This window comes from Rhodnius prolixus, unplaced genomic scaffold (genome assembly GCF_049639745.1).
Source record: "Rhodnius prolixus isolate KJV_2025 unplaced genomic scaffold, Rpr scaffold_2, whole genome shotgun sequence".
Classification (NCBI taxonomy): domain Eukaryota; kingdom Metazoa; phylum Arthropoda; class Insecta; order Hemiptera; family Reduviidae; genus Rhodnius; species Rhodnius prolixus.
In genome coordinates this window covers 50,741,074-50,761,879 of record NW_027411592.1, presented here as the reverse complement: position 1 = coordinate 50,761,879, position 20,806 = coordinate 50,741,074, and positions in this window count along the sequence as shown.

Below are 20,806 nucleotides of genomic sequence, written 5' to 3'. Positions count from 1 at the left end.
AAACTCTGTGCAGACTATGATTGGAAGAGAGAATGTCAGTTTTCAAGGCAATCGCTAGCTTGAGACTTCAACACTTGAAGACCATTTTCAATCATCAATTTAGCCTATTCTTCAGTTCTTTCATCTTTTATGGGGTCCAAGTAGCTCAGCTTTACGTGGTGACCCCCCCTCATGTGAAGATGTGCTAAACTCTTCTGGCAGAGTTGACCAGTATAAGCCGTGTATTGTTCTTGCTGTAGAAATTACATTGGATTGACGTTGCCAATTTTCAGCAAAGAAAGGAGCATCGTTCGACCAGCCTTTTTGTGAATCTACCGCTAGAGACTTGATTAGTATACTGTTGCGTCCAAATGGAAACAAAACTTAGTCGAGTCTTCCGTAGGAAATAAATAAAAGGTAAAAGAAAGACGGAGAATACTAGCTCAACCTCGGAATCATATATCAACCTCTCCACGAAAACGGTTAGGGCGAATTTACCTGCAAGCCCAGGACTTGCCAATGGTGCACATCAACAGAAAGGACCATTTCTTTTTGTTAAACCAAGAAAACGTACCTATTTTTCCATGATGAACCTTGCCCTTTACACAGTCAGTCTGTTATTTTTGAAGAGAAAGACGAACATACCAGGATAAACTTAAAATAATAATCCAGAAGTCGTCTGAGCCTTATGACGCAGTAAGATAAAGTAGCATTGCTGCCGTGATGCTAATATGGATTTGCACTACATAAAATTATACTTTAAAAACACTTAAATCTATATAAATCATTAAATAAAAGTAAAGAACAAACGCTGGCAATCAAAAGTCAACTTGTAAACAGCTGATAGCCTAGTGGCCTAGTTAGGGGGAGATGCTGTGATATCATCCCACCTATTTTAGTCAATATGGAGGGGAGTTCAAAACTTCTCTGTAACCCGCTTTAACAATGGGCAGTCGAACGCTAATCGACAAACCTCTGAAATAAAAACAAAATCTCTATTTAACGCTTTTTGGTGTTATATTATTATGACAAGGAAAAACGTTTTTGCTTCCTTAATATGTATTTCTTTTTGCTGTAGTTTGATTTTCTTAAACTTTGTTTTTTTTTTTTTTTTAAATCACTTTAAGCTCCAACTTAATTTATCACCAAACCATTTCCACAGCTCTGGTGTTCCGCATCTTCACCCTGCCAAGTCCAGGATTGCCCTAGAAAGTTAATTTAGTCGTTCGCTTCACTTAACTTCAAGTAAAAATCAAAGACAACTTACTGTTCTCTGCTTCTTCATGATTCGTCTGGAGCCAATGATTTGAGTGCTTTTGGTCCTTCCCTTGGTCTCCGTAGGACAAAATCTTTGTGCAATTGTCTCCCATGTATTTCTTTAATAAATTATCTTCTTTGAAGCTGGTTGAGTTAAATCCAAAAAAAGGTTTTCGCACAGGAACTCTAATTAACCACAATACAGACTCAAAGTGGTTTTATTGGTAGGTCTATTGCCAAATCCACTGCGTTCCAAAGAGCTGTTTTGGATTCACTAAAAGATAGTGTTTGTTTTCATAGAATGGAATGGTTAATAAAGTAATTTTGTTACGTTAAACCCGAGTTGTTGAACCCAACTACGTCACCATGGCTTCCATTGGTGGGTGTTGGAAGTTGACATCGTGTGAAGTTTGATCTTGTAGTTAGGCTTGTTCACGTGCTGTGTAAGGTAGCTCATAGCTAATCTAATTTCACCAACTTGGAAACTCATAGAAATTAAAATAGACTTTGCAAATAAATTTGTATTATTTTGATATTGTAAGCCACCAGAAGTTAATATTGTGAGTGATCTCCAACTGTCGAATTGTCGCTTTTAGGTAAACAGTTTTAAAGAAAATCTTATTTTTCCGGTACATGCAATGGTAGCAAAACCAAATATTAAACTTGCGCTGAGGAAAATCTGCGAATAAATCTCAGAAATAGGGAGATTTGCATCTTTTCAGACAGCCAAGCTGCGCTGAAGGCCATTGTTTCCTTCAGAACTACCTCTTCCCTGGTTTGGGAATGTAAAAAGGCCCTAGAACTACTAGCTCGGCACAATAAAGTTCGGTTAGAATGGGTGCCTTGTTTTGTGGGGATTAAGGGGAATGAGACAGATGATCTACTGGAATGGAGCTAGTACTTCCTTTCATTGGCCTGGAGCCTGTCCTGGGGATCACTAGGGGTGCAGTTCTTGAGGCTCTCAGAGAGACTGGATCTGGAGAGAACATGAAAAGAACTGGGTGATGCTTCCTGGGGTCAATACGGCAAGAGTGTTATGCCCTTGCTGTGTAAACTCTGGGCTTGAGCAGAAATCAGATTACTCTGGTTACAGGTCTATCCACAGGGCACGGCAGGTTCAGAAAGCACCTGCACAAGATTGGGCTTATTAGCTCGGAACCGTTGTGCAGATTGTGCCAGGAAGAGGAAGAAACAGCCTCTCACCTGTTATTCGATTGCGTTGCGAAAAACTGCGCTACGACATCTTTGGTACTTTGAGACCAAAGGAGGTTATAGCGCAGAAGCAACTGGTAGGGAAAGCTCTCAACCTTCTTAGAAGGGGAGGTTTCATCTACTAGACTTAAATGGGAAGGCACAATAAGCCTCTAATGGCTGCGGTGCCGTGGGACATGCGTCCCGTCAAGCCTTTTAAAATCTAAAAAAATCTAAAACCAAATATTAAATTTGAACTGGTGGTTTTCCGTGATTGAATTATGCTGAGTTCAGACAGACATAACACACGTTCAGACCAATTTGTAATTAGAAAAAAAGTGGAAATACATTTTTAGACCCAGGAAATGTCATAACATCTGCTTCTAAAAAAATAAAATTGAAATATTATAGTAGAGAAAAAGGAAGATTGAGGATATAAAATGGTAGAGATATAAAAAAGAGGACCTTAAGCGATGAAGTTTGAAAGCTATGGTAAAGAGTCAAAAACAATATTCCTCAAGAAGAAGAGGCTGGAATATGATCATTTGATGCAATGATTGGAACACAGCAGCGTTCTTCTATGAGTGGCACAGTTCAGTGTTGTAGTAGAGCTAGTCTATAACATCATACATGTGTGGTATATACAATATTGACACATCTCCGCCAGTATGTAGAGGCTTATATGCATGCTTGTATAATATAGTGACTGAGCTTGATGTAGTAGAGACAGTGTGCGACTAAGAGAAAGAGAGAGCAGCTGAGATAGTAAGGAAGCATTGCTGGGCTGTTCAGAAAAGCTGAATTATTTCTGCAGTCTACCTGCATGAGTTGCGAGCAGTATTAAATATTTGAGCAGCTTTATAGGGGGCAAGCGCATGCTGTACTCCCCCCGCTTCCGACACAAGTGAATTAATAATGTCGACTTCTCCGAAAACAGCGGACTCAAAAGGCACCGTGTGCTCACAGTTGCTATAGTGCCCCTTCTACTCTCATTTTGTTTCTATCACCTCGTACCATCCTCTAAAACATGCCTATCTTTTACCATTATCACATTTCTATTTCTGTAGTAAACATCATCTATTTATAATAAACATAATTAAAATGAGATTTCAGGCAACGTCATTATTAACAAATAAATCTAAGGAAATCTAAGAACTAGCAGCTGGATTTGAGTAGTACGCAAACCTCTGATCTAAACGTGGTATAGAAAAGAAATGGTAGTAAAGAAGTGGAAGCCATTCTAAAAGCAGAAGGTATAGTTTCCTTAGGTAAAAGGTCATCGCAAGGTTAAAGCAAATTAAAGGATAAACATGCGTATAAACGGGGCCACCGATAGTACAGAAGTGGAAGATTTCAGATTGATTATTGCCTACAAATTTAATGGGGAAAAATTTACACAACTGGCTATGAAAAAGTGGCTGACAAAAATTCAGTCACAGTAATAAATTTAGGGACTTACCAAGGGAACCATGTTTGAAGAAGGCCATTCTTCTTCTTTCAGCCACCAGGACTGGTATTTAGGTTGAGAGCTTATCACGGAGTTTGTGGAACATTCTTACATAGAAGGAGATCCTTTATCTCTTGGTACAGCCAGTAATGAAGAGGAAGATTTCAAGCATGCAGTGCTTATTTGCCCATAAGGAATACCAATATTTGCAAGCTTCCGTTTTCGAAGATACAGTATACTCCACTAACGTTTACTCTCTTAAGGTGGGTCCATTACAAACGCTCTACTCCTCTCTGAACCGTTCGCAGAGTAACGGAGCAGTCAGAGATAAACAGGCTTGTTACTCAACTTGGTGGAAGTCCGAACTACGATGAACATTATCCATTTGTAGTCGGTACATCAAAGAAAAGCGTTCTTTTCCTGTTCTCACTTCAGTTTCAGATTTGGGAGCAGCTTGGACGGTTTTGCTCTTCCGTCGGTAGATTGTCAAGAATCCACACTAACCAGTCTGGGTATTGAATATAAAACAATATCCATATCCATCAATATATCCATAAATTCTGGATCCATTATTCTAATAAATAGTAATAATCAAATTAACTTGCGGCTTGTGACGTTATTATCTAAATTCATTGTTTTATATAACATAAATTTTTAAAATTTGTTTGGCACGAGCTTGGTCGATTACTAAGGCAGTACAAACTTATTATTTGTTTTAATTATAAGATCTCTTTTCTATAGTGTTCGTATTACTAAATTACATTTCTTTTTAATTTCCTTTTTACATTAAGATTCGAATTTCTAATTTCCTTCTTAGGCATTCTAAGATTTAGAAAAATTTGATTTTAGTGACAGTTCATTTAACTTTATTAGCATGTTAAAACAAAAACCTTTTTGTGAAATAGTAATACTGACTCCGGGTACGTTCACAACGGAGCTGTGAGCATAGATGATAGCGGAGATGATAGCAGTGATGCATCAGCGCTTATAGAATAACCTAGTACATTCTTATGTGAGCGTGCACAACGAAGCTTCGACTAGTGACCCAAACTCACTGCTATAAACGAGCATAGATGATAGAATTGAATTTTTCATTTTTCTGCTAGCTGAACTCCAGTATCGGAGCTTCAAAATGGACGTCGAAAAATTATTTAGTGCTGTCTTTACTCATTATTTTTGGTTATTATTTTATTATTTACTTTTAAACAATATTTTGTTTTTTAAATCGTGCTTACATTTATTTTCATGTGTATTTATTTGTTTTTTTTTTTTAATCAAATCATTACTAACCTAAGAGTAATCACTAGTTTTTCTTCTATGGTTATAGGATTTCCATGACAATTTTTCCAAAGTTTTCTTAATTTTGACCTTATTTTTTCTAAAATATAGTCGAATGTGGGTGGACCCATCCTCACATATTCAAAAAAACGATCCGGATAATTTCTAAGTTCCTTATATAAATAGTGAAATTCGCCCAAAGTACTTCGTTTTTTATTTATGGGATGTACATGATATTTTCTAAAGCGTTTTTTCTTTAAAATATACCATTTCGTTGCTGCTGAACATAAAAACTCTTCTTCACTACTCGGACATGTTGCATGTATCACAGCTCCGTTGTGCACACTAACCAGCGATTATATTTTCTCTCTATCAGTTATCATCTCTGCTAGCATCTATACTCACAGCTCCGCTGTAAACGTACCCTAAGGCATTTTCCTGTTTTGCGATGAAGAAATTAAGAATATTAATATTCGCTATAACTATCTAAAAATCTATTGCAGATTTGCTAATTTCCTTATTTCCTTATTTCTGGCATCGATCACTTCCTTAATTATTTTTTTACTAATAATATAAAAAGATCGTTACTTCCGGATCAGATCATTCTTGGGCCACTCTAAAAAAGAAGCACTGGAAATTCCGACTTCAGTAATTTTATTTGTCCAATATTCAGTACCTTATCTTCCTTCCAAAAGAAACCTATAATGTCTTCCGTGTGAAGTTGGGCCGGTCTCTTGTTCCGGTATTGAAAGTTGAACAAGTTAATTAAAATGAGGCGTGAATGTTGTTTAAATCCAAAGTAAGTATTTCAAACTAAACCCTCCAAAAGAATATTTACTGGTAGCTTAAAGTGGCCCCCCCCTGTTACATATCAGGTTAAAGAAATTGTTAGAGCGGTACAGTGATCCCTCACTTATGGCGGTTAATAGGGACCAGAGCCGGCCGCGATAAGTGAAAAACCGCGAAGTAGTGTCACCCTCTCATTTTTAACATACGTACATTTTTAGTGTATGTATAATATCAATAAGTGTATATGAAACCATATAAGTGCATATGTTACCATTAGAACATTAAAACATTGTTTTAAACGTGCAGGTAAATAAAATATTAATAGTATAAATATACATAAAATAAGGTATAAATGATATTAATATGATATGTGTATGTATAACATACGTAGATGTAACTAAAGTGTACATACTGTAAATATGTTTTTAGAACTCTTTGATTTAGATTTTGAATTGTTTGGGCACTTCCTGCCTTCAGCTGGCGTGCGGCGGGCAACTTTCGCGCCATAATTCCTCAATTTTGAATTTTTGAACAATCCGCGATGTACAGAGGCCGCGATAAATGAACCGCGAAGTAGCGAGGGATGACTGCACTTAAAAAAGTTAAGTCTTAGTCAGCTAGAATGGCCATTCAATAAATACCATGACGAAAAAACTGGACCATTACCGAACTGTTTTCTAATTAAAACGGTCAAAAGAAATAAAGCAAGTATAGATAATAAGATAGCATCGGAAGAGCTATCGACAGAAGAACATTCTCCAAAAACGAAGATAAGAATATAGGGGTACAAAGTAAATACTTACGGTATAGCTTTTATAGACAGATTATAAGTGAATATCAAGGTATTAATTGACTGATTGAAGAAAGCTAGCGAAAAACATAAAAAACAAATCATTGGTCTAGAATATTCTTAATAAAGAAGGAAAGCGATATTGAATGAAAAGATCTATTTGAATGGAAAAGGACGGCTATTATATTGTCTTCATCGTGTTTGATGAACAGGCCACTCTCAAAAGATATTATTGATAAGTATGTACTTATATGCTGAACATGGGGAGATATTAAGTATATATTATATAGATCTATATATATTGAATACTTGTGTATACATTGCAGTTTCATATTTCCCTTATTACTTCTTCACAATATACGTTCGAAACCTCTCTGGCCCACTTTATCTATCTTATTTGCAAACACTACTTCTCTTTTCAAAGAAAAAGTCATCCGTCTTTTATTTCTTCGCTCCCCTTTGCAGGACTTCTATTGCAGCTTCTCTTCCATACCCCAGCTAATCGCTAACCGTCTGCTTCTCTCCTTACACCACTCTATCCATCTCCTTAAGCCCCTATTAATACTAGTGGTAGGTTTTTAATTTTTTATTCACTAAGAGTTGTCCACCACCCTTTCGTCTTCTCTTTTTCAGAGTTCTTTCTTATCTGTGTGTACTTCAAGCACAAGAAAGAAGTAATAAAAAGAGAAGAAGCAAAAAAACTGTTTGTTACAAAATGTTCTCGTTTACACAAAAGAACCCTTTGAGTTATAGTCTTGAGGTAAAAAAAAAAAATCGTTCTTAGTAAATTATTCATTTCATTGAAAGGGGCTAAAAATGGGAAATTGACAGAATGTCACATAAAGAGTTTCCATATATATGTACTCAAGTTAAACCGCAAGGCTGTAAAAATTGACCATCTATTTAATCAAATATTAAAGAATATTATTGATTTGGGGAAAAAAAATTAAGAACAAAAGTTGTGGGGAAAAAAATATCTTTATCTATTATTACACATCTTACCAGCATGATGTAATAATGTCTGATTAGTGAAACAATTTCAGATTCACACCTCAATCCTTCGCAATCCTCAATTATAAACCTCAACACAGTGGTAAACAAAATAAAGCCTTATGAAGCCCAGAAAAAGCTCAAATAGTCGGCTGTGAAATAATTAAAGTTGACTGATTTTACTTAACTAAGTCGACTTCAAATTTAAGCTCTCTGCTATCTATCTTTATTTTGAGCTGTGGGTGAATGATATCAGCTTTCAGACAGTGGACAGATAATGGGGGTCCAAGTGTATCTTCTTCAGGAGCCTTCAAACCATGGAGTTCCTATGGGAGGAAAAAAATAATCGAAAATTTGTTTGTCCGCCTTACAAGAGACAGGAGGAAGTGATCAGAATATCATTACCGGAAATATCCATCATTGAAAAGATATTAACCATCATAATTATTATTCAATGTTTAGGTTGGTTTCGAAACTTCCCTTTTCTTCATCTTCTCGAGCGTTGTAAAACTTTTTATTTAGGTCGAAACTTATTATCTACTGTTGTATTTGTCTTGTATTTTTTTCTTTTATCAACGTTATTTTCTAACATAAATAAATCATTCAACTATTTGCCTTTTTTTTGCTTTTTCTCCCCATTGCTCCTCATTTTGTGATTTCTGGTAACAGCGGAGCGGGAAGAAGCTCTTTCTTTTCACCACTTCAAACATTAAAAAGAAAGAAAGAAAAAGAAGTACAATTAAAAAGTTGAAAGCGCTACTTTCTTTTTTTTCTCTTCCAACACGATTCCATAAAGGAGGAGCAAGAAAGAGGTTATGAATGAGGGTAAAGGAGGGTAAAAGAATGAAGAGTCTTTGGTAAAAAGTTTGGTGGATGTAACCTTCAGGGGGCGTTGAAATAGAGGAGGCGCTGGGGCAAAGACAAACATTTCTATCTTAAGTACAATATAACTTCATGACGGCACGACCAGAATATGCCTTTTTACCCCGCTAGTCGCCCCGCTCTACTGTACAGTATAATGTTTAAATATTAAAATGGTGATTTAGTGTGGTATAAAGGAATGGAAGGAGTCTGGGCTATTCTTTCTTGAAGTGTGAGTGTGTGTGTGTCTGATATAGGAACAAGTTGGACATCTATGTACATTAGCACAGTACAGGAGCAAACCATAGTGGAGGAGATTGCGACACCTGAACTAAGTACAACTACTTCCAAGAATCCTGTTGTTCTCACAACCAAGTCCTACTGAACACAAAGAGAGGGAATTTTAAGGAAAGCGATTCCTTAAGAGTGAAACAACTGAAACAAATGACTTTATTTAAACTGAAAGAAAGATTTGATTTGCAGTTACAAAAAAAAAAAGAGATCTAGATGAAGGAATTGGTAGACAGATGACTTCTTGACAAGACGTGAGACTCGGGGTCCTCAGTAATGCAACCAAATTATGCCTGAATGGCTGCGGTATATAGGAGTATTCTATTCTTTTTACAAGTTTGCAAGGTTCCCCTAACCAGTAATTTTTGCGTATTATCTATTATGAAAGAGGAAAGGGTTCTGTAATGTCAGAAAAGAGGAATGAATTCGTAAACCGTTTAAAAAAAAAATAGAAAAGTGAGAATTGACATGGAATAGGCAAATCTTGGAAATGGACAGAAGAAACATAGTGAAGCGGCGAGCAAAGCTGCAGAGAGAACAAAGAGCAAGGAGCAAAGAGCCGCATGCACGAGTTTAGTTGCGTTCTCCTTTCGACGAGACATGATGGAGGAATTATTTCTATTTGAAAATTCTTCCTTGAAAATTTGGTATTTACTGCAGGAGCAGTAGTGTTCAAGATATAACATAAACAGGACTAGACATGAATATGGTGAATTCCATCACTTGTACCAACAACTTCGGCAACATCCTGGCAAGTTTTATTCGTATTTTCGAATGTCTTTTCCAACATTTGATTACATACTAACCAGTGTTGAAGGCATGTTAATCAAGAAAAGGACGAATTTCCAATGTTAACCCCATTAATCCTGTCCCATTCCTTATCCAACACAAATCGGTTGTGATGTAGAAGATCCTTTTGGTCTCACAGAGGTTTATTTAAAGAAAAACTACACCAATAAATGCAGCAATATCCATTTTAACCTTTGGAAATTGAGCACGATGAGAGCGAAGAAATCAAACATGTCATAACGCTTTGCTCTACTCTCTCTTGGTAGCGTTGCTCTATCTTCGCTTTGCTCCCCACTATACGCGGTCCCATGTGTTTGTTTTCGCCGCTTTGCTCGCCGCTCCACTATGTTTCCACCCTTAGGTCATCTTGCAAGAATCTGGACTACACTGAACAATATTTATTGCATTTCTTAGTCTAGCGTTACCTTAGTGGTTAAAATTCATTGCAGTTCCGAGTAGTATTCAAGCAGTCAATCGGCTCACAATTCTTACTTCGTCTACCGTTTAGTCAGTTTCCTAATATTCACTTATCAGTTAGTTCCTTAAGTTTGTGATTGCCAATCACTCTTTATTATAGTTTAATTATAAACATACGAGGGTCGTTTGAAAAGTCCGTGCAAAAATAAAAACTACCTAATTTTTTGGGGTAAAACCTTTTTTATTTTTCAACATAGTCTCCTTTTAGGCTTATACACTTCGTCCAACGCTGCTCTAGTTTGTTGATCCCTTCCGAATAATAGGATTTGTCCAAGTCTGTTTCTGCAATCACCTCCTCGTTTGAATAAAATCTTTTTCCCGCCAGCCATTTCTTCATATTGGGGAACAAATAGTAGTCCGAGGGAGCCAAGTCTGGAGAATAGGGGGATGTGAAACGAGTTGGAACCCTATTTCCATTAATTTTGCCACCACAACTGCTGAGGTGTGAGCTGGTGCGTTGTCGTGATGGAAAAGGACTTTTTTGTGGGCCAATCGTGGGCGTTTTTCTTGCAGCTCGGTTTTCAAACGGTCCAATAACGATGAATAATACGCACCTGTAATAGTTTTACCCTTTTCCAGATAGTCGATGAGGATTATTCCTTGCGAATCCCAAAAGACAGTCGCCATAATCTTTCCGGCCGAAGGAACGGTCTTCGCCTTTTTTTGGCGCAGATTCCCCCTTGGTAACCCATTGTTTAGATTGGTCTCAGGAGTGTAGTGATGTATCCATGTTTCATCCACAGTGACGAAACGACGCTTAAAGTCCTGCGGATTCTTCTGGAACAGCTGCAAACCGTCCTTGCAACACTTCACACGATTTCGTTTTTGGTCAAGCGTGAGCAATCGCGGCACCCATCTTGCGGATAGCTTTGTCATGTCCAAATGTTGATGCAAAATATTATGTACCCGTTCATTCGAGATGCCCACAGCACTAGCAATCTCACACACCTTCACTCTTCTGTCATCCATCAACCATATCATGGATTTTATCAATGATTTCTGGAGTAGTAACCTCAACAGGGCGTCCAGAACGTTCAGCGTCACTTGTGCCCATATGGCCACTCCGAAAATTTTGAAACCACTTATAAACTGTTCTAATCGAAGGTGCAGAGTCACTATAATGTTTATCAAGCTTCTCTTTAGTCTCCTGAGGCGTTTTGCCTTTCAAACGACCCTCGTATATCAGTAAATCTATCTTATTTCTTCTTAGCCCTTTCCGGAATCTTTTCTCACAAAACCAACAAATCCGCTTGACATTATATGCGAGCTACTTAATGCGTGTGATTGCATATTATCTACATAATTTCATCCAGTCTTTATTCTTCTTCTTTTTCTTGAATTTTACTAGTTCTAAAGAGTTAGTGCATAGTTTAAGGTGTTGCCAAATTCGTTTCCACTATTTTATTGCAATGTTCAAGATCTTTACATTTAATCGCCTCCGTTATCCTGATATCTTGCATTGCTAAGAGGTGCATTTTTACTAAATTTTACTTAACATTCTCCTAATTTTTAGCAAAACTTTTACTTCTCTTTATTTATTCCATCCATCAAGTATCCAAATACATAACTGGATTTTCCAATACATAGGTTTTCTTTAATATATTTCCTTACTTTTCATTCTGTAGATATATTGCTAGAACATTGTTTCTCGACTCATTTATTATATTTGATCCTTCCAAAATTCTTCCTTTTGCGCTTTATTATTGTACCTTCTCCAAAGTTGTAATTTTTTTTATCTTTTTTAACTATTTATTTTCCTTAATACTTGACTACATTTGACTATATCCAGCTTTACAACTCACATCACAAATTAGCGATCGTAACGCAATTAGGCAGGATATAAAAGAGGGTTTCCTCGCCTATTGACACAACCTAAAAACCTATCGTCTGTGGGCCATTCTGTCAGGACATTTTCTGAACCCATCTACCTCTCATAACAAAAAAAAAAAATGCCGATATTATATTAGCATTGGTCCAAAATCTTCAAGTGTCTTGTTTGGGAAGTACTTCATTCGAAGTGGATTCTTGGTCATTTGTTAAGAATTAGACGATAGATTAGAACTAGCAACGCAACTACCGCCAAAAAAAAATGCCCCCCACAGTCACGGATATACAGGAGAAATTTTGGGAATGAAGTGGTTAGCAATTTCTAAAGTTTACGCGTTTTACTATATCAGTTGAAAGCGAGAGTTTCGAAGATTAGTTAACGTACGGTTACTTCCGTTTTTCACGAAAAAGTTATCCTTACAGGATTTAATCCTCAATTTAATGTTCTTAACGCAAGGAATATTGGTTGTAATTCATTATTTTCTTTATTTAATTAATAAACGAATGTATATCGCTGATAAGAGAGATGATTGTATTACGATAGATAACATTCTAAAAGATCTTTTCAGAGTACAACTGATCTTTCTTTTTGTTGCAAGATGCCGTGTTCAAACTAAATCTTAATGGTCGCCGAAGGATGAGTAAAAAAACAAGAAGATTGAATCCAAACAATTAATCTCTCCGCACAGATATAATTATTATAATTATGATGAAATATCTTCTAGGCGGTTCGGTCGATTTTTTTTTTTTGGCCAAACAGATAAATCTAACCGTTTTCATTATCTCGATATTTTACTATTAAAGCTTTATACATATGAATTGTTATTTTTACTTCTTTTTTTTTCTTTAGCGAGGAACCAATCGAACGGTAACCAAAAGTATAAATCTGTAATCTGGTTATTTTAATCAGTAAAACATAGCGCGCGCCCATCTGATAACTCCCGTACTGTTACCCCTCGCGCTGACGCGCTAGGCCCGGAGAATTGCAGTATAGATGAAAGGGTGAGCCTGAAACAGCACTTTTACACACAAATTTAAATCTGATCGCATTAAAACAGACATATACTTGGACATATATTAAATTTCCAAACATTATTTATTACCTATGTAGTTACTATAGGTCAATACATCCATACCATGCCCTAGGTATGGTAGTAATGGTAGTAATAAATTATTGGTATACTACCAGTAAAATCTACTGAAAGAAACAATGTTACATATATTAATTTTTGCTTTTACTTTCAATCTATTTTAATGTAAGGTAAATAAATGAGAATCATTTTTTTGCTTATTTGAATAATTTGGTTATAGCACTGTGAAGGAATTAAAGAATGAATTTCTCTGCAAATACCTCCTACGGTAAAGCGACATACATTTAGAAGATAGATTACTCTGTTGAGGGCATCTTACGCCAGTCTCTTGTAAGATTCTCAAACACATCTAATTTGTAAGTTTTCTAGATTTTCTACAAAAATTGTTCGCTAAGTAAGTCATTCCCTGAAAAAAAAAAAATCCCATTCAGTGGTATTTCCATTTTTAAATATTATGCAAAAACTAGGAATTTCATCAATATCTGTAATTTTAAATGCCTACCCAATTCTTTCTCCTTCAATCATTTTCCTCCAAAATATTTTCAAATTATGGTTGAAGACCAAAAGTAGTTTGAGGTATACATAAAGTTTATAGAAAAACCATTGATTTCATTTTTCAGCAAAAACTCCTTAAAGAAATAGAAAGAATCTTCCAATCAAAGGATATCGAGGCGTCATGGTAGCCGAGCGGTTAGAGGCGAGACTAAGGAACGGATTTTTATGTATTTAAAAATGCCAAATATTTAATTAAAATATGCATTTATTTTCGTCAATTATGTGGAAAATATGTGATTTTCTTAAAATATTTTCTGGAATATTTAAGTAAAATGGGCATTTTTTTTTATGAAAATGGAATTTTTTTTGGGGGGGGGGCAAGTTATAATTATTTATACAAGAAAAGAACATTTTTACAATTTATAATAATTTATTAGGAACAAAATAATTTGTTTTTACAAGTTGTAATGATTTATTCAACAAAGAACATTTTTACTATTTATAAAAAGATGTGTTAAATTTTCAATTTTGAAAACTTCACTCTTCGAAATTGTTTGCAACCACATGAAATTTCAAATGTTGAAACGTAAAGTGACGACGATCTGGGCGTAAGATGGACTTGTAACGACTAAAATCCTTTGAAATGTGGATTTTTAAGTTTGTGGAAAGGGATATCTGCTCTAACCAAAGCCCGGCACAGATCTGTACTCAGAGTGGACTTACTTGATGATGGAGATGTAAGGAAGGCTTGATAGGACGTCCTCTCTTTCTTTCTGTTTTTATTCTCTATGTGCGATCCGGTGGCAATATGTTGGGTGACTTGGGAACGTTGAGAGCAAGAAACGCGCTTGTCACAAGCTGTGCAGTACAAAATGTCTCCATCACTTCGAAAAAGTTCTGCTGGAAACTCGCGAAGATATTTAGCAACCAGTTGTTTGTTTGAGGCCGATGTTCGTGGCATTTCACCCAAAAAAGAATACACTAAGTGACCGAACGAAATGAATTGGACACTTCAACGAACGAGCTGAAAGAACAGACAACGTCAGACAACTTCAAAGAACTAACAAGTGCCCGTCACTGTTTAGCAGCATTCTGTGTAAATTACAATAACCATTGTACCCACTGTGATTCACAGCCCTACAGTCTGTGGTTCACAGTTCCTGTCAACCACCTCCCAATTATGAAAATATGCCCAAAATGAAAAATATATACATATTTTGATTAAATATGTAGAAATATTTATTTATTTTAATCAAATATGTATAAATATGCGATAACATCCAAATATGTGGAAATATGTGAAATAAAAGTAGACTCAAACGGCTTAAAAAGTGTCAGTATGAATACTTCTAGTTGAAAAACGTCTGTAAATTGCCTAGAAAAAAATATGTAAATACATACAAATCCGTTCCCTAGGCGAGACCTTTAAAGCTAACATGTCTTGTAATACTAGCTTCGATTCACCCGGTCTTAGGCCTTGGATTTTATTTAATGGTTAGTAGAAGAAATTTACAGTACAGTATGTTTGCTAGTCGCCTCCGTCCACGACACCTAATTGGTAGTTGAACTGAAAAAATAGGCATTACTTTATTTTTACTTCTTCAACGGATATCGATCGCTTAGAACCAGATTCCCTAATTGAAATATAAAGTTCCACCTCCCTTAAACTTTCAGTTTTTGCGAAAAATTTTATTCTGAGGTGCCCCCACTCTGAGCCTATTGTAAAAACTACTTTTGCGGTCCTGAGAAGGCTGGAAAACGAATAGTTTTTTTGGAGAAAACTACGAATCGCAAAAATTTTCCATAAGCGTAACACTTTACACTTTCCTAAACGTAAATCGATCATGTGCTTCTTCACAAATCCGGCCAAACAATTTTTTCACTTCCTCAAATTGCATCTTTTAGCTACATACATGTCGAGTTTTAAAACCTAAATTGTTGTATAGGTGAAAACCAGTACTATTCCCTACAATGAACTCTAGAGTAATGTCTGATACGCCTGCTACTTCGAGATACTACACGTAATAGAGTCATCTGTTCTTGTAGAACTGAACAAAAAGACTTTATAGAGATCGTTGGCGTTGGTGAATTAAAAATCGATAAACCTTTAAGCAAAGCATCGCTGAAACCGTGTTTTGAATCGCCAAAACAAAAATAAAAATGAGATTTAGTAGAAGAAAGAAATTAAATCTACAAAAGCTGGTTAAAGTATTTTTACAAATATTTTCTAATCAAAAAGACACATCACGTTATACAAAATCTTTTTTTTAATAATCTAATTAAAATAATTCCAATTCACAGTAATCAATACCACAAGATTGCTTTGTTGAATTCAATGCTCATTTATAGTAAGCTACTATTATTGCAGTTTCACCTTTCATTAAGAATGAGCTTACTTGATCAAGAGCAATGAATACAATTAAGCTGCAATCAATACGGTTTGTAGCCTTTATTGACAATCAACTAAATTAGATGTTGTTCATTGTAGAGGAGCTCTTAACTTGTTGTGAATCTGTGCAGTAATTTAGTAATACATCCGAAAATTGCCAATCATCTTCACAAATATTGTGTTACTAACAATACTTTGTAAGTAAATAACGTAATATTATTTGTAGATTATTTTAGTCTTACGAAAATATAACTGTTTGCCTTTATGGATTAGGTAAAAGTAAACACGGATAAACTAATTTTTTTAAGAGAATAAAAAAGCTACTTTTCTTGCTCTCAGATTATTGAATACTTAAAAAATTCTCCATAATCCTCAACTTATTAATTACACATGCGTAACTGAAGTTAGATTAATGAACACATGGACCGCAAAAATGTTGTATCATTAAATAACCTAAAGTATCTGTTTCCGGTTTGAATTTAAACATAAGAGATAGGTAGGTCTTATTTACGTTTTACGATTACCAATTTCGAAAATGCAGTCATTCTTATTACTTAAAAAATCATAATACTTTTTTTAATAAAGTGTAGTCATATCAGCGAGATTCGAACTGGGAATCTCCCACTTACAAAGCCACGCTTTTGACTACTAGACCAACACCCTGGCAAGATATTCTTACCTTAATCATAGGTCAAAAAGTCTTGCATACGGGGTACATTAACATAATACAATGGTTGCTTTTATTTGATGATAAAACAAATTTATCCTGATTCTCCCATAGCCATTACTAGGGAACGGATTCGTATGTATTTACATATTTTTTTTTTTTAGGCAATTTACAGAGGTTTTTCAACTAGAAGTATTCATACTGACACTTTTTAAGCCGTTTGAGTCTACTTTTATTTCACATATTTCCACATATTTGGATGTTATCGCATATTTATACATATTTGATTAAAATAAATAAATATTTCTACATATTTAATCAAAATATGTACATATTTTTTCATATTTTTCATTTTGGGCATATTTTCATAATTGGGAGATGGTTGACAGGAACTGTGAACCACAGTCTGTAGGGCTGTGAATCACAGTGGGTACAATGGTTATTGTAATTTACACAGAATGCTGCTAAACAGTGACGGGCACTTGTTAGTTCTTTGAAGTTGTCTGTTCTTTCAGCTCGTTCGTTGAAGTGTCCAATTCATTTCGTTCGGTCACTTAGTGTATTCTTTTTTGGGTGAAATGCCACGAACATCGGCCTCAAACAAACAACTGGTTGCTCAGCATTACAGTATTAACAGTAAACAGATCAGTATTACTATGAAAACTACAATAAAATCAAGAATGTCCTTTCACATCTCGAAGACGAAGTAGTAGCGATAAATACAGCCAAGTCTTTATTCGAGAAACCTAATTTAAGGAACGACCTTGCATTCATTTCTGACAATTGCATATTTCTTGCACAAGCCATTATTACCCAACTTGAGTCCCAAAATGTTCGACTGACAGAAAACGTGTCCAACGTTAAAAAAGTCATCGAAAAGGTGGAAGGAATACCTGGGAGTAAGGGAGATCTGATCAGATCAAAACTGGTAGAGTACTGAGCAAGAACAAAAGGTGGGAGACCATCTGCCAGATTTCTGATATTATCAGTGGAACAGAAGTCACCTCAGAACATCGTGTACCCTTTACAACCAACGAGATAACTTCTTTCAGCAAGGCACCTATAACATCTGTAGATGTTGAACGATCTTTTAGTCCTTACAAGTCCACCTTACGCCCAGATCGTCGTCACTTTACGTTCCAACATTTGAAATTTCATGTGGTTGCAAACAATTTCGAAGAGTGAAGTTTTCAAAATTGAAAATTTAACACATCTTTTTATAAATAGTAAAAATGTTCTTTGTTGTATAAATCATTATAACTTGTAAAAACAAATTATTTTGTTCCTAATAAATTATTATAAATTGTAAAAATGTTCTTTTCTTGTATAAATAATTATGACTTGCCCCCCCCAAAAAAAATTCCATTTTCATAAAAAAAAATGTCCATTTTACTTAAATATTCCACATAATTGACGAAAATAAATGCATATTTTAATTAAATATTTGCCATTTTTAAATACATAAAAATCCGTTCCTTAGCCATTACATTACACTACATGTTTTAAAATCTACAATTATTATTATTTTTGTTCTTTGCGTCACAAATAACATTTTTTGCAGTCGGAGGACCTCCCAAAACGTATATTTCTGGTGGAAAATTAATATTGAAAACCCGATCACGAATAGATAAAATTGTAACCTTGATCTTAAATATCTCGACAAACATTAGGGATATCGAAACCAGGTTAACGTCATTTTTAACAATTTTTTCTGTAGTTTTCATAATCATTGTCAAAACCAGTGGGTCCTTATGAAACGCCGATCAGGTTTTTGCCCGTAACTCTGCTAAATATGAAGATACAGCATCAGGGGTGGAAAATTTGAAAACTAGACCAAAAAAAAGAACATATAGTTTACTTCGTGGGTTTTTTTCCGAAATTCCGCCTTCCTAAAAAGTTATTAGCGTATGGAGCGTTTTAAATGGAGTATCATTCAAAATTTAGGATCATTTACAGAAGAATAAATTCATTAAAAGATCATTTCATCAGTTATTCCGTAAAAATTTCTTCTGCATTTTTCTATTATTATTTAATAATTGAATTCTATTTCTGTTCATCATTTCGAACATATTTCATTCTTTTTCTTTTATCTGAGTCGCCAATTATTAGCTGAAATTAATGTTGAATTCATAACGGTAGTGCATAATTCAGTTATGAACTTGCCTTCTTCATTAAATATTCAATTTTAGCAATTAGAAACGAGGAGACCAAGATAATATTCGCCTCTTGCCGAGTTTACACACGCACACATCCACCCTGGATCTTCGAAAACAGTTGAAATCTACTTGTTCAAGCTGTTAATAAACCTGAATATTATTCCGATATTCGTATTGAAAGTTTTGCCCCACAGTCTTGTATATCATTATCAAAGCTGTAAACTTGATAATAGTTACTACGTTAACTGTGTAAATTATTGATAAATCTATTTTAGTGAATTCTGCGGCCTGTGTTTTATACTTGTAGCGTACTTAATGTTAAAAACGTGAAACGAACCCTCGGCGCTAACTTAAACTGCTTGATTTTTTTGGGGGGATAAGTTCTCCCCTCGCTTCCCCAATTCTCTGCAAGCCCTCACCACTCGGGTCTTCTCATTTCCTCTCTTGTTATCACACTGACACAGTATTCTTTGTGTCTGTGTGTAAGTATACAAAAATTTACGCTTCGATCGCAAGTTTGTTATTTATTTTACCTTTAATTTATCTCTTTTATTGTCAAGTCAACTGAAGTGGGTAATTGCTTTGAGTTAAACGTTTTTTATTTACTTTTGTAAATACATATAATATAATTTAATGCTAAATTTTAGGAGCTTTGTTAATTTATCTCAAATTTACTTCGATTCCTTTAATAATCTCTTTGATGTCACAAAAGAGATTTTCGCGATAAGCTGTGCTTATTATGGAATTTACTAAACAGCTATTGTGCTTTACTGTTTCATGATTTTAGAATTAGACCAAGTGATTTCTATGCAGTATAACTCATGATTGTAAAAGTAAAAAAAAGCAAGTACCATGAGTGTCATTTAATACGTACAGAGACACCTGTAACTATACAGCTGCATGAATATTACTTTATGAAGCAGATGTTGGTACATCTTAACAAACTTGTTACAACATAACTCTAACTGAACGCGATTGCAACATTCGGCTGTCGAAAATTAAAAAATAAAAGACTTGTACAGAATTTCCTGCAACTTCTAATGTTCTTTCTTAATCAAATATTTGTTTATCATTTTTTTTTTTTTAATAAACGTTTAGCATGAATGAAAATAACAAATACGAATTATGGCAAAAGAAAGAAAAAGCAAATGGAGGTAAAAACACAGATTAAGACAAAGAAATAAGATTTTGGAATCTGGTCAGGAAACCAGAACGATACGTAATATTTCAGGAAAATTTGGCATTTTAAGGGAAAAAGTTACATAAAGAATTGAGGATGCAGGGCTTACCTTTTTTTTTAAAAAAAAACAAGCATTCCAATTAACAAGTCAAGTAAACACACTCCTTGCCGCCTCCAAATTGAGTGAAGAAATTAGGCCAGAAGTTGGACAAAGATCAACAGACCTGAAGATGAAATGTGAATCGAGAAATTGAAATTTTCTTTGTTGCCCAGGAAATATTTTAGATTATAGCTTCCATAATAAATATCCATCAGTGCAGAGTGGGTCATTTGTCTCGAATAAAGGAACCAACTAGCCGAGAATTTTGAAAAAACTAGGACAAATAGGCTAACCCTAGAGATTCACTTAATACGTACCTCGGTTATCCTCAAATTCAATTAAAAACAGAGACAATCTTGCATCCAGTCTCTCCTTCTCAGCAGAAATGAATCCACTGAAGGTTGCAACCAAGGCAATAATTCATCATCCAATACTCTTCCTCTTCTCTTTGCGTTTGAGAATCCCCAGAAGATTGGAAAAGTCTCAGATCTAACATCAGCAAAAACCTGTTCAAATGCAAATCCTCCACCTTTTTTGTACGCTCTGACCAGAATTCCAATTTCTAATCTTTAACACTTCTAGTGCATTCTCGGGCTACTGCACTTAGGAGTAGGCTAATAGAGTCATTTTGAACAGTTCTAACTATTCAAGCAAGTACGAGTAAAACAAACATTGATGAAATGGGTGGTTTTTCACTTTTCTCCCAAGCACTTTAAACTCTAAGCATGAACTTTACAAATAAATATTTTATTTATAATTTTA